Raw genomic sequence first — 10,078 nt, forward strand, 5'->3', positions numbered from 1 at the left:
AAACTTGCCGTTGGGGTCTGGAAATATCTGGGAACTCATGCCTGCCGTTCGTAGCTTCTAATATCTGGGAATTGATACCTGCCGTTGGCGGGTTCTAATATCTGGGATTTCATCACCTGCCGTTGGTGGCTTCTTATATCTTGTATTTGAAACCTGCCGTTGGTGGCTTTTTATACCTTGTGTTTGAAACCTGCCGTTGGTGGCTTTTTATACCTTGTATTTGAAACCTGCCGTTGGGGGCTGCTAATATCCGGCATTTGGAAACGGCTGTTTGGGGCTTCTAATATCTGGTATTGAAACCTGCCGTTGGGGGCTGCTAATATTTTGGATATGAAACTTGCCATTAGGGTCTGGAAATATCTGGGAATTGATGCCTGCCTATGGTAGCTTCTAATATCTGGGAATTGATACCTGCCGTTTTTAGCTTCTAATATCTGGGAATTGATACCTGCCGTTTTTAGCTTCTAATATCTGGGATTTGATACCTGCCGTTTTTAGCTTCTAATATCTGGGATTAGTCACCTGTCGTAATAGGCTTCTAATATCTGGGATTTGATCATTTGCCGTTATAAGCTTGGGAGCTGGGATTAGTCACCTGTCGTTATAGGCTTGTAATATCTGGGATTTTAGCACCTGTCGTTGGCGGCTTCTAATATTTGGAATTTCATCGCCTGCCGTTGATGGCTTCTTATATCTTGTATTAGAAACCTGCCGTTGGGGGCTGCTAATATCCGGCATTTGGAAACGGCTGTTTGGGGCTGCTAATATCTGGTATTTTAAACCTGACGTTGGAGGCTCTAATGTCTGGGATTTGAAACTTGCCGTTGGAGTCTTCTTATATCTTGGATATGATCACTCGTTGTTGGGGGCTTTTAATATCTGGCATTTGATCACCTGCCGTTGGTTGTTTCTAATATCTGGGATTTGATTACCAGCCGATGGTGGCTTCTAATATCTGGTATTGAAACCTGCCGTTGGGGGCATCTAATATTTTGTATATGAAACTTGCCGTTGGGGTCTGGAAATATCTGGGAATTGATGCCTGCCGTTTTTAGCTTCTAATCTCTGGGATTTGATACCTGCCGTTTTTAGCTTCTAATATCTGGGATTTGATCATTAGCCGTTATTGGCTTCTAATATCTGGGATTTGATCATTAGCCGTTATTGGCTTCTAATATCTGGGATTTGAAACCTGCCGTTGGCGGCTTCTAATATTTGGTATTTCATCACCTGCCGTTGGTGGCTTCTTATATCTTGTATTTGAAACCTGCCGTTGGTGGCTTCTTATATCACATATTTGAAACCTGCCGTTGGGGGCTGCTAATATCCGGCATTTGAAAACGGCTGTTTGGGGCTTCTAATATCTGGTATTGAAACCTGCCGTTGGGGGCTGCTAATATTTTGGATATGAAACTTGCCGTTGGGGTCTGGTAGCTTCTAATATCTGGGATTTGAAACCTGCTGTTGGGGGCTGCTAATATCTTGGATATAAAACTTGCCGTTGGGAGCTGGAAATATCTGGGAATTGATGCCTTCCGTTGGTAGCTTCTAATATCTGGGATTTGATCATTTGCCGTTGGGGCTGCTAATATCTTGTATTTGGAAACTGCTGTTTGGGGCTGCTAATATCTGGTAATAATAAAAGCAGAATAGAGAAGTCGTTTTCAGGTAAATTATCAAAAGATGTTTCAAGTGTGGCTCTTTGAAATCTTGTAGGGGGTAGGAACGTGTGGATTTTTATCTCTCCACAGAGAGGCTCTGTATCTAACGTGTCTGTGTTTTGTCAATAAAGAGAAATAATTGATGAGAAACAGGTTAATAGGTATGTAGGTGATCCTCAAATATTTTCACCCCTTTTCCTTAACCCTTTTATATTGTACCAGAAGTATATAATACTTCTCTTCGAGAGAAGTGTACCACAAAGCTGGGTGAGTGTAACGTCACTCTTCCCAACATTGGAACACTTAGAGCAAGGTTACTAAACCGAATCAATGCGCGATAAATAGTTCCCTCATCATTACACTATTAGCGTTTAAATATTTGGCAAGACGCGCTTGTGCATTTTGTCCCGCATCAAGACGAGGTTTTTGGGATGATTGCTGGGGATTTAGTGCCCAACAACTATTGAATTCACCTTACGGTGCGATGCCCATTTGTAGTTTGATGAGCGGGAAAGCAAACTAAAAGGGGGAGCCTGGGAAGAATGACGTTACATAACTAAAGCATTAAGAGGATACAGAGTGTCATCCTTCTTCCATTATCCCCTTCTGATTATACTAACCCCTCTTTGTTCGATTCTAGGGTGTTTATGTTGAGAAAGTATGGATGGGTTTCGCACCAAGAGTCAAAGGCATCAATTTTTGGATTAAAGCTACCATTTTTGGACCCTTATATCACTTGCTATCCAAATTTGGATTACTCTGTGCAAATGTTTCCTGCAGTGCGGGGGAAAATGTTGCTTGTTGCAATCACGATGACGATAGCGTGCTATATGGACAAATTATCGTTTGCCAGAAAAATAAAGTCAGACTGCCCAGGGGAGTTGTGCCAATTCTCAAATTTTCCTCTCTTGTGTGGAATAGATCTGCTTGGCAACTTTAATAGTACTCAAGGAAACCGAGGGTGGGGTACTTTTTTTAATCTTAGAGCTAAAATATTTTATTTATAGTTATTTACCATATTATATACTTCTTCCCCTTTCACGTGTATGTACCTTAAAATATAAGCTCAATTAGTTAAACGACTTTTATAAGACCAAGAGCAAACGAAGCAGGAGTACCCCACCATAAACTTAGAAAAAATTTCAATATAATACAAATTTCATAGAAAATTAAGAGACAATAACCGCGACAATTGGTCGATTTCATCACTGTTCAATTTTCTTATTACTATCTTTGAATTAGATAGATAACCCGCTTGGCGTATAGAAGTTTGTTTGACCGCTGGTTCACCGAAGTTGATCACTCGATGTATTGACTAGTTAGTTGGCATTCTACCCAACATTCCAACGATCGGTACGCGATGGATCATGTGAATTGTCGGTGCCGCTTAACAATGTCCTACACGCTCCCACAGTCAACCGACTTCTTATAGCAAGAAAAAAACCGACCATCGTCCTTCTTTTAACTGTCGTGTTGTCCGAAGAGAATTACAATAGTTAAGTGATTCCATCTATCGAAGCGAAAGGTTTAATAAACCGACTTTATTTTCTTAGATCAGCCGACCGATGGTGAAATCTAGGAGGATCTAGGGGTGAAGGAGTCTTCGACTGCCCGTTCTTAGAGCTCAGGTTTCGGCCTCTCCCATGGGAGATTCGTTCACGCGCAGCTAGTGACCTTGGTTACGCGCATCACGTGACCACGCAAATCCCAATTCAAACAAGATCGGGTTTTTCATGCTAGCTTAGGCCTTAGAAGCAACACCGCCTATACGTAGGCGGCGTTGTGAAAAGTAAGAGATTTGGGGAAAGAATGACATTTTTTAATGTTATCGGGTGTTAACTCTACTCTCCCAAGGGCTTTAATCCATCTTAAACACATTTTTACTTAAATTTTTGGTTTAGGGGTAGAGTAAAAAAGCGTTCCCTCTACAGCAGTTTTATCAAAGAACAAATAATTTACAATTAATAAAAAATGAAATAATGATAAATGTTCCGTTAAAGCACTAAAAAATGGAGCCTTTACCAAAAATGAAATCAGAAGAAGACGCCCGATGACGATGTGCGCGGAACTAGTTGTGCGGCTATGAATCTCCCAGAACGAGAGAGAACGGGGGGGAAACCACGGCCGATAATCTGTAAGCGCGTTTCAATGAGAAATTGGGCAGTCAAAGACTCCTTCACCCCTATATCCTCCTAGGTGAAATCTAACCTTGTTTCAGATTTCGAAATGCCGTAGTAAAATTAATTGGACCGGACTTGTGTTGTAGGTTTGTAGGTTTGTAGACTTAACTGTGGTTTACGAAACACTCTTCCGTTGAAGGAAGGTTAACCAAATAAATGGGACAAAATAGTAATATATTCTGTTTTTTTTTTGAGTGCGTAAGATTTGGTTAGGTAGCGGTTGATTGTTGGGTGTTCAGTCATTAATTTGAATGATATAGGGAATAAAAAAATAAAGACAAATCGGCTATTGCTAATTGTTTAATAATTTAAAGATTTTCAATAAAAATGCGAATAAAATCAACAGTGTCCTACATTAGGTTTATTCGCTTAGATAACTTATTAGTTTAATTTTTATCATTTCAGAATAAATAATGAATAAACTATTTAAATTTACGGCGTATTTTATAATTGCTATAAAATATGATTCTTTCATTGCGTCCCCGTGATATTAAATACACGTGAACAGTCAATCGGGGATATTTAAGCCAAGTTTATTTTAGTGAATATATGTACTCGTCGCCGAATGGGATTTCTTCACTATTGTAGGGAATCCTTACAAGTGCGTCGTTGCCACCTTCAACAGCTACGCGCTTCAATAGACATCTACAGAAATGAGAAGGATATTATAATTATAAAAGGCCTATTGCATGCTGATTTAAAAGCAGAAATTATTGTCGGGTAACAGTGTTTTCGAAAATTTTTCAGTCGGGAAACGCATAAGTCTAGGCCATTCATAACGTCATTTTAGGTTAAACATCGGACAGACAATATTCGAAAGACAAAAAAAAAAACTAGAAATCATTTAAAAAATTGATGAGATGCAAAGTATAGGAATAAACAATAACGTTTCATATTTCAAAAGGAGCTTCTAGATTCTACTCCTTTCTTGTTTTTACCTTGTGATGGCATGAAAAAAACTCTTTCAGAACCATAAAATTTTCTTTTTGCGAAATATTATTTGAAAATATGGTAATTTGTTTTGGCATTACGATTCTTTTGGTATTTACTTAACTATAAAGCTCTGTTTCATTTCAATATTCCAAGAAAATCTTTAATATAAATGTTACAAATGCGCTTAGATAGCCCTCGTCTCGACTCGTAGAGATTAATTTTGGTTTTCCAACTTGTTTTGACTTGGAGCAACCAGCTTGATGGAGGCTAAAATCCTAGGACCTTTCAGAGGGGTTTAGCACCAATGCTAGGCAGTATAAAGTACCCAGCAAACTTCGCGTTAGCCTACATCTCAGGTGGAATCAAGTGGACAAAATGTGACTAAAAACTGAGGTACGCCATAGATGGCGATGCAATCTTAGGCCAAAGTACACTAAAGCATATTGGTAACTAAAGATGCTGAGCATGTCACACCCTCTTTCGCCTCCAGTCAAGCTGATTCCTCCAAGGTTTTGATAATCATTAACAGCCATTGAGGTTTTAAGCAATTATTCAAGCATTATTAAGAGTTCCATTGACAACTTGATTGGCCTGTAAACAGCACCCTCTCTTTAAGCCTCGGCAATATTCTTTGCTATCGAGAATGATTGTTCGCTTTTCTCAATACTAAAGATAAACTGTCTCAACTTGCACAAACAAGGAACATAAAACTTTGATGCAACAAAATTATGAAGCTTGTCCGATCAGACCAAATTGGGGACTAGATCAGACCAACACATTCTTTTGTGGACAACCCCCAATACTGCCAAAGGATGACGTCACTATGCTAAATTAGAGACCCCTAATACAGGTTGTAAATATAAGTTTAGAATACAAGTTTTATTGTATGCAAGTGAGAAGGCACAAAAGAAATATTGGGGAATATTCTGAGTGGCAAAAAATGTTTTAAATATTAGTCTTAAAACTTATACTTCAAATTACAACCTCTAATCTGTTAGGTAAACACCTCAAAGTTAATGTTCTATGTGTCTACCATCGTAGTGGAGGCGCTCTTCAGAACGACTGTCCATTTGCAAACATTAAGCTCATGGAGCAGGAAGTCCAAGTAAATGTCTTCAGTGATGTTCTCATTGAAGAAGGGTCCGATAATTGGGTTTCCAAGAATGCCCACCAAACATTTACCTCCCATCGATATTGATGGTAATGGGGTCGAAACCAGTAAAAAATTCGTTGGGTCCAGTGATGTTCATTATGCCGGTCTATCGTACCGGCCCTTGCAATTGTAGCCTCGTCAGAAAATAGTACTTTTCTAGCATTATGTTAAGAAGAACACTTACTAAGACACGCCCTTAAATACCGACAAGATTAAATATGTTTTCGCTTAGACGCGTATTCAAGGGAATTTTTAACATCTGAGAATTGTACTCCACCTACATTTGCTCTTGGTTAACTGTTTCCTCTCATACTTTACCGGAGTCGCTTATTGTTTTCAAAAACGTAATTTATAATTCGGTTGGCATATAAATGATCAAATATCGGCTAGGAAATTGAAATTTGTTATAAAATTAAATTTTAATTTAAAATTACGGTATCATTCAAGTAAGAGCATTAAATTCTAAGAGAGCGGTAGATAAAATGTTTTCGGGAAAAAAATTGAATTTTTCTTGAAAAAGCGTAGATTTTTAGTTTTTTAAATTAATTTAGAGGGAATAGATTGATTGACAGTAAAAATAGTTGATTGAATTAAATAGTGATTAAGGATTAAATTAATAAAAATAATTAAAAAAATTGCAATATCTAAATCTTTAGTCAATTGATTAACCTCACTCATATCGTTTGTTTTTTTGGACTTGCTTTAAACCAAGACATTTTTTTAATTCTAATTAATATCTTGTAAATACACGATATTGATGCTAATCTGCCCTATTTCCGATGAATAAGGTGGATTAGTATCAATATAATTTGAACCGAGTAATATGTGTCAAAACGATGCGTAATCTGCTTCAGAGTAGAACGTTATTACATAACCACACGGAGTAATGCGCTGATACCTTGTTATTTATTTAGTTATTTAGTAGACCCGTGATGCACGAACAAAGGCAGTGTACGCGATTCCTTGGATATTTCAAGCCTAAAGCCCCGTTTTCATGAGAGCGATTTGCGAGAAAAATACAGCGATTTGCGAGAAAAAAACCTGAAAAAATCGCTCGAGAATTTTTCTCGCCTGTTTTCATGTTTGTGAGAACTTTGAGACAATAGCGAGAAAGAGCCTGCGAGATCGATTTTAGCGATTTCGCAAACGTCTGTGAGGGTTTTGATTTCTTCGCTCTCGCATCAGCGATTTTTATAACATTTCGCTACGTCACAACTTGGCTAAAGTTAATCAGCCAATAAAACTGAATAAAAATTGTCACGCGCTTTTTGTTAAATATTTACCAGCATTAGGCCTAATATTTAAAACTGCGGGAAAGAACGTTTTTCTCTTTGAGCGCGTGCAGGATAGAAACGGTTATTAACATTAGGCTTAAGTTTTCAGAAACCATTTAGATATTTCTTTATTTTTTGATTACAATCCTAAATCTGTCGGGAAAAAAGCCTACTAATTATGAATATTTCAAGCCTTTTATCGAAACTTTGAACCTTATAATTAATAAAATATAAACCTGGGAATGGCGGTAATGTCAAATTTTCATCTGTGTTGAAGCTTTAGATACTACTAACCAACGTTTCATAATGTCGCTCGGATTTTCTGGTTCGCCACACTGGCTGAACCCACCATCTCCTTTTTGATTACGTACGCTTTTAATTTCTGTTCAATCTGAATAAAATTTGCCTAAGCAAAAGCTTCTCTCTCAGAAGTAGATCCTTGAATTTATGTAGAACCGCCATTTCATGTCGGCTTAATATGTTTAAAAATCGGGCGTAAAATCATATTGTTATAAAAAATCGCTCTTCATGAAAACGAAAAAGTACAAGCGAGAACTTGAACTAAGTCTCGCTAAAATCTTGAAGCGATATCGCTGTTTGGAAACTCGCTCTCGCTTTCCCAAATCGCTTCAAATCTCGCTCTCATGAAAACGGGGCTTAAAGGGGACTGGTGAAAATGACAGCTTTTATGTTCCAAAATCGCGGGATGAAAACGGTGTTATGGTTCAGTATAATCTCAGACCACCTACCCATGGACAGGCATGCGGATAGGGAGATACGTTAGCAAAGGGTAATGCTTGACGAAAGCGCCGCGGTGGCGGCTACTGGAAATTCATCTCCACAAACAGACTCACGGAGTCACGTGAAATGTATTAATTCTTCCTCCCTCTAGAACAGTGGCCTAATATGCGTCAATAGACGCAAAAATCTTATAAATGTGACAAAGAGAGTAAACCTTTATCATTAGTTTATTTTTAGTTCATCTCATTAAAAATTTATAAAAGTTATATTTATAATAGTATTGTAAATATAGCTCTGGGTTACATAATGAGACGAATATAATATTAAGCCTTGGCCAAAAAATTTTTCTTACTAATTTATTGTGAAGATATATTGCGGTCCGCCGACACATGAGGGCGCGTGCTACGCGTCTCAATTTGAAACCCACGGTTTAACACGGGGATGCCTGTCCATGGGTAGGTGGTCTGAGGTCTAATGATAGTGTTCTTAAAGGAGAAACGTATCTTATAAAAGTTTGTAGAAGTGTAGAAGCATTTGCAAACTTTTCTAGAAATTAATATTTTTGCATTGTTTGCTAGTCCCCTATGAATATATATTTTCCCTGACCCACCAGTTTTACGACTTAAGAGCCAGTTTTAGTTTACATATACATGTAAATAAAGACTTATCTCACTGGGATACGGTGGCGTTTCTTTCGAAATTGCAAAAATATCAGAAACACCTTTAGTTTACAATAAAGCTGATAGACTTAGTTTTTAGGCAAACGAAATTATATAGTTGGTTACTTCAACGGTTCATTTCTGATTGTGTTGATTTTCTACGATTTACGGAAAGAGAAAATATGTATGCTTAAGTAGAAATGGCACCTTAAAGTGCCGCGAGAATAGAATTTAGCATGAATTTCACAAGTCTGTGGCACGATTCGTAGTTTTATAGTGCATGGGAGTCCAAGGGGTCCGACATTTAGACGATATCGCGTACGCTTCGGGCGAGATCGTGAAATCTTTCACACAAAATTACGAAATCTTTGAAGAAATTACGAAATTTATGAACAAATCACGAAATTAAGAAATTGTTGAAAAAGTCGCGAAATATCTCACGAAATCAGGAAATCTTCGGCGAAATCAGGAAATCTCTCATGAAATGACGAAATCTTTGTCGAAGTCACAATATCGTTGGCAAAATCACGAAATCTTTGGAGAAATCATGAAATCTTTTGCAAAAATCACGAAATATTTGAAGAATTCAAGAAATGGTGACATCTTTGAGGAAAACACGAAATCCTAGGCTAGATCATGAAATCTTTGGCGAAATCGAGAAATCACGAAATCTTTGGTGAAATCAAGAAATCCTTGGCTAAATCACGCAATTTTTTGTTAAATCACGCAATCTTTGGCTAAATCAAGAAATATTTCGCGAAATCTTTAGCGAAATCGAGAAATCTTTTGTGAAATCACGAAATCTTTGGTCAAATTACAAAATCTTTGCGAAATCACGAAATCTTTGGAGACATCACGATATCTACGACGAAATAATACTCCCGGGCAAAATTATTTTACATACCCTCATCACTCTCACAACACCCGCGGACACCCACGCCAACTTTTCCTTCCACCTTCTCGTAACGACCCCCTGAAACACTCCTTCTTTAGACCAACTATTCCCATTTGGAACTCCCTACCTCCTGAAGTGGTCTCCCTCACATCTCTGGCGCAATTTAAATTGGCACTCAAAAAGTCCCTCAATCTCTAGCTTTCCCAAAAATTTGGAGCTGTAAGGCTAACTACTTAAGCCCTAGCTCGGCAACTAAACTGGAGCAAAAAAAAAAAAAAAACCAATAAATTACTAAATAATATTTCACATACGTTAGTGAAAACGTTACAAGCCGACTTTCTGCGATAATCGAGATGTTAATAATATCGGTGGATAGGTGGTACTATATTATTGGCTGTTAGTTCGTCCTCAGTATAATGCTGTATAATTCTCATGTATATCATGAGTCATTCGTTGGATCCCTTGGCTGAGTCTATTTCAAAGTGGGTAGGGAACGAGCTACGGAATACTTGAAAAGTGTGAGATCGCGTTGAAGCGAAGTTGTTTTTCTAAAAAGGTAGGAAAAATATCTATAATAGAATC

This window comes from Phalangium opilio, unplaced genomic scaffold (assembly GCF_054372755.1).
Source record: "Phalangium opilio isolate 3A_F unplaced genomic scaffold, DU_Popi_V2 ptg000194l_1, whole genome shotgun sequence".
Taxonomy (NCBI): domain Eukaryota; kingdom Metazoa; phylum Arthropoda; class Arachnida; order Opiliones; family Phalangiidae; genus Phalangium; species Phalangium opilio.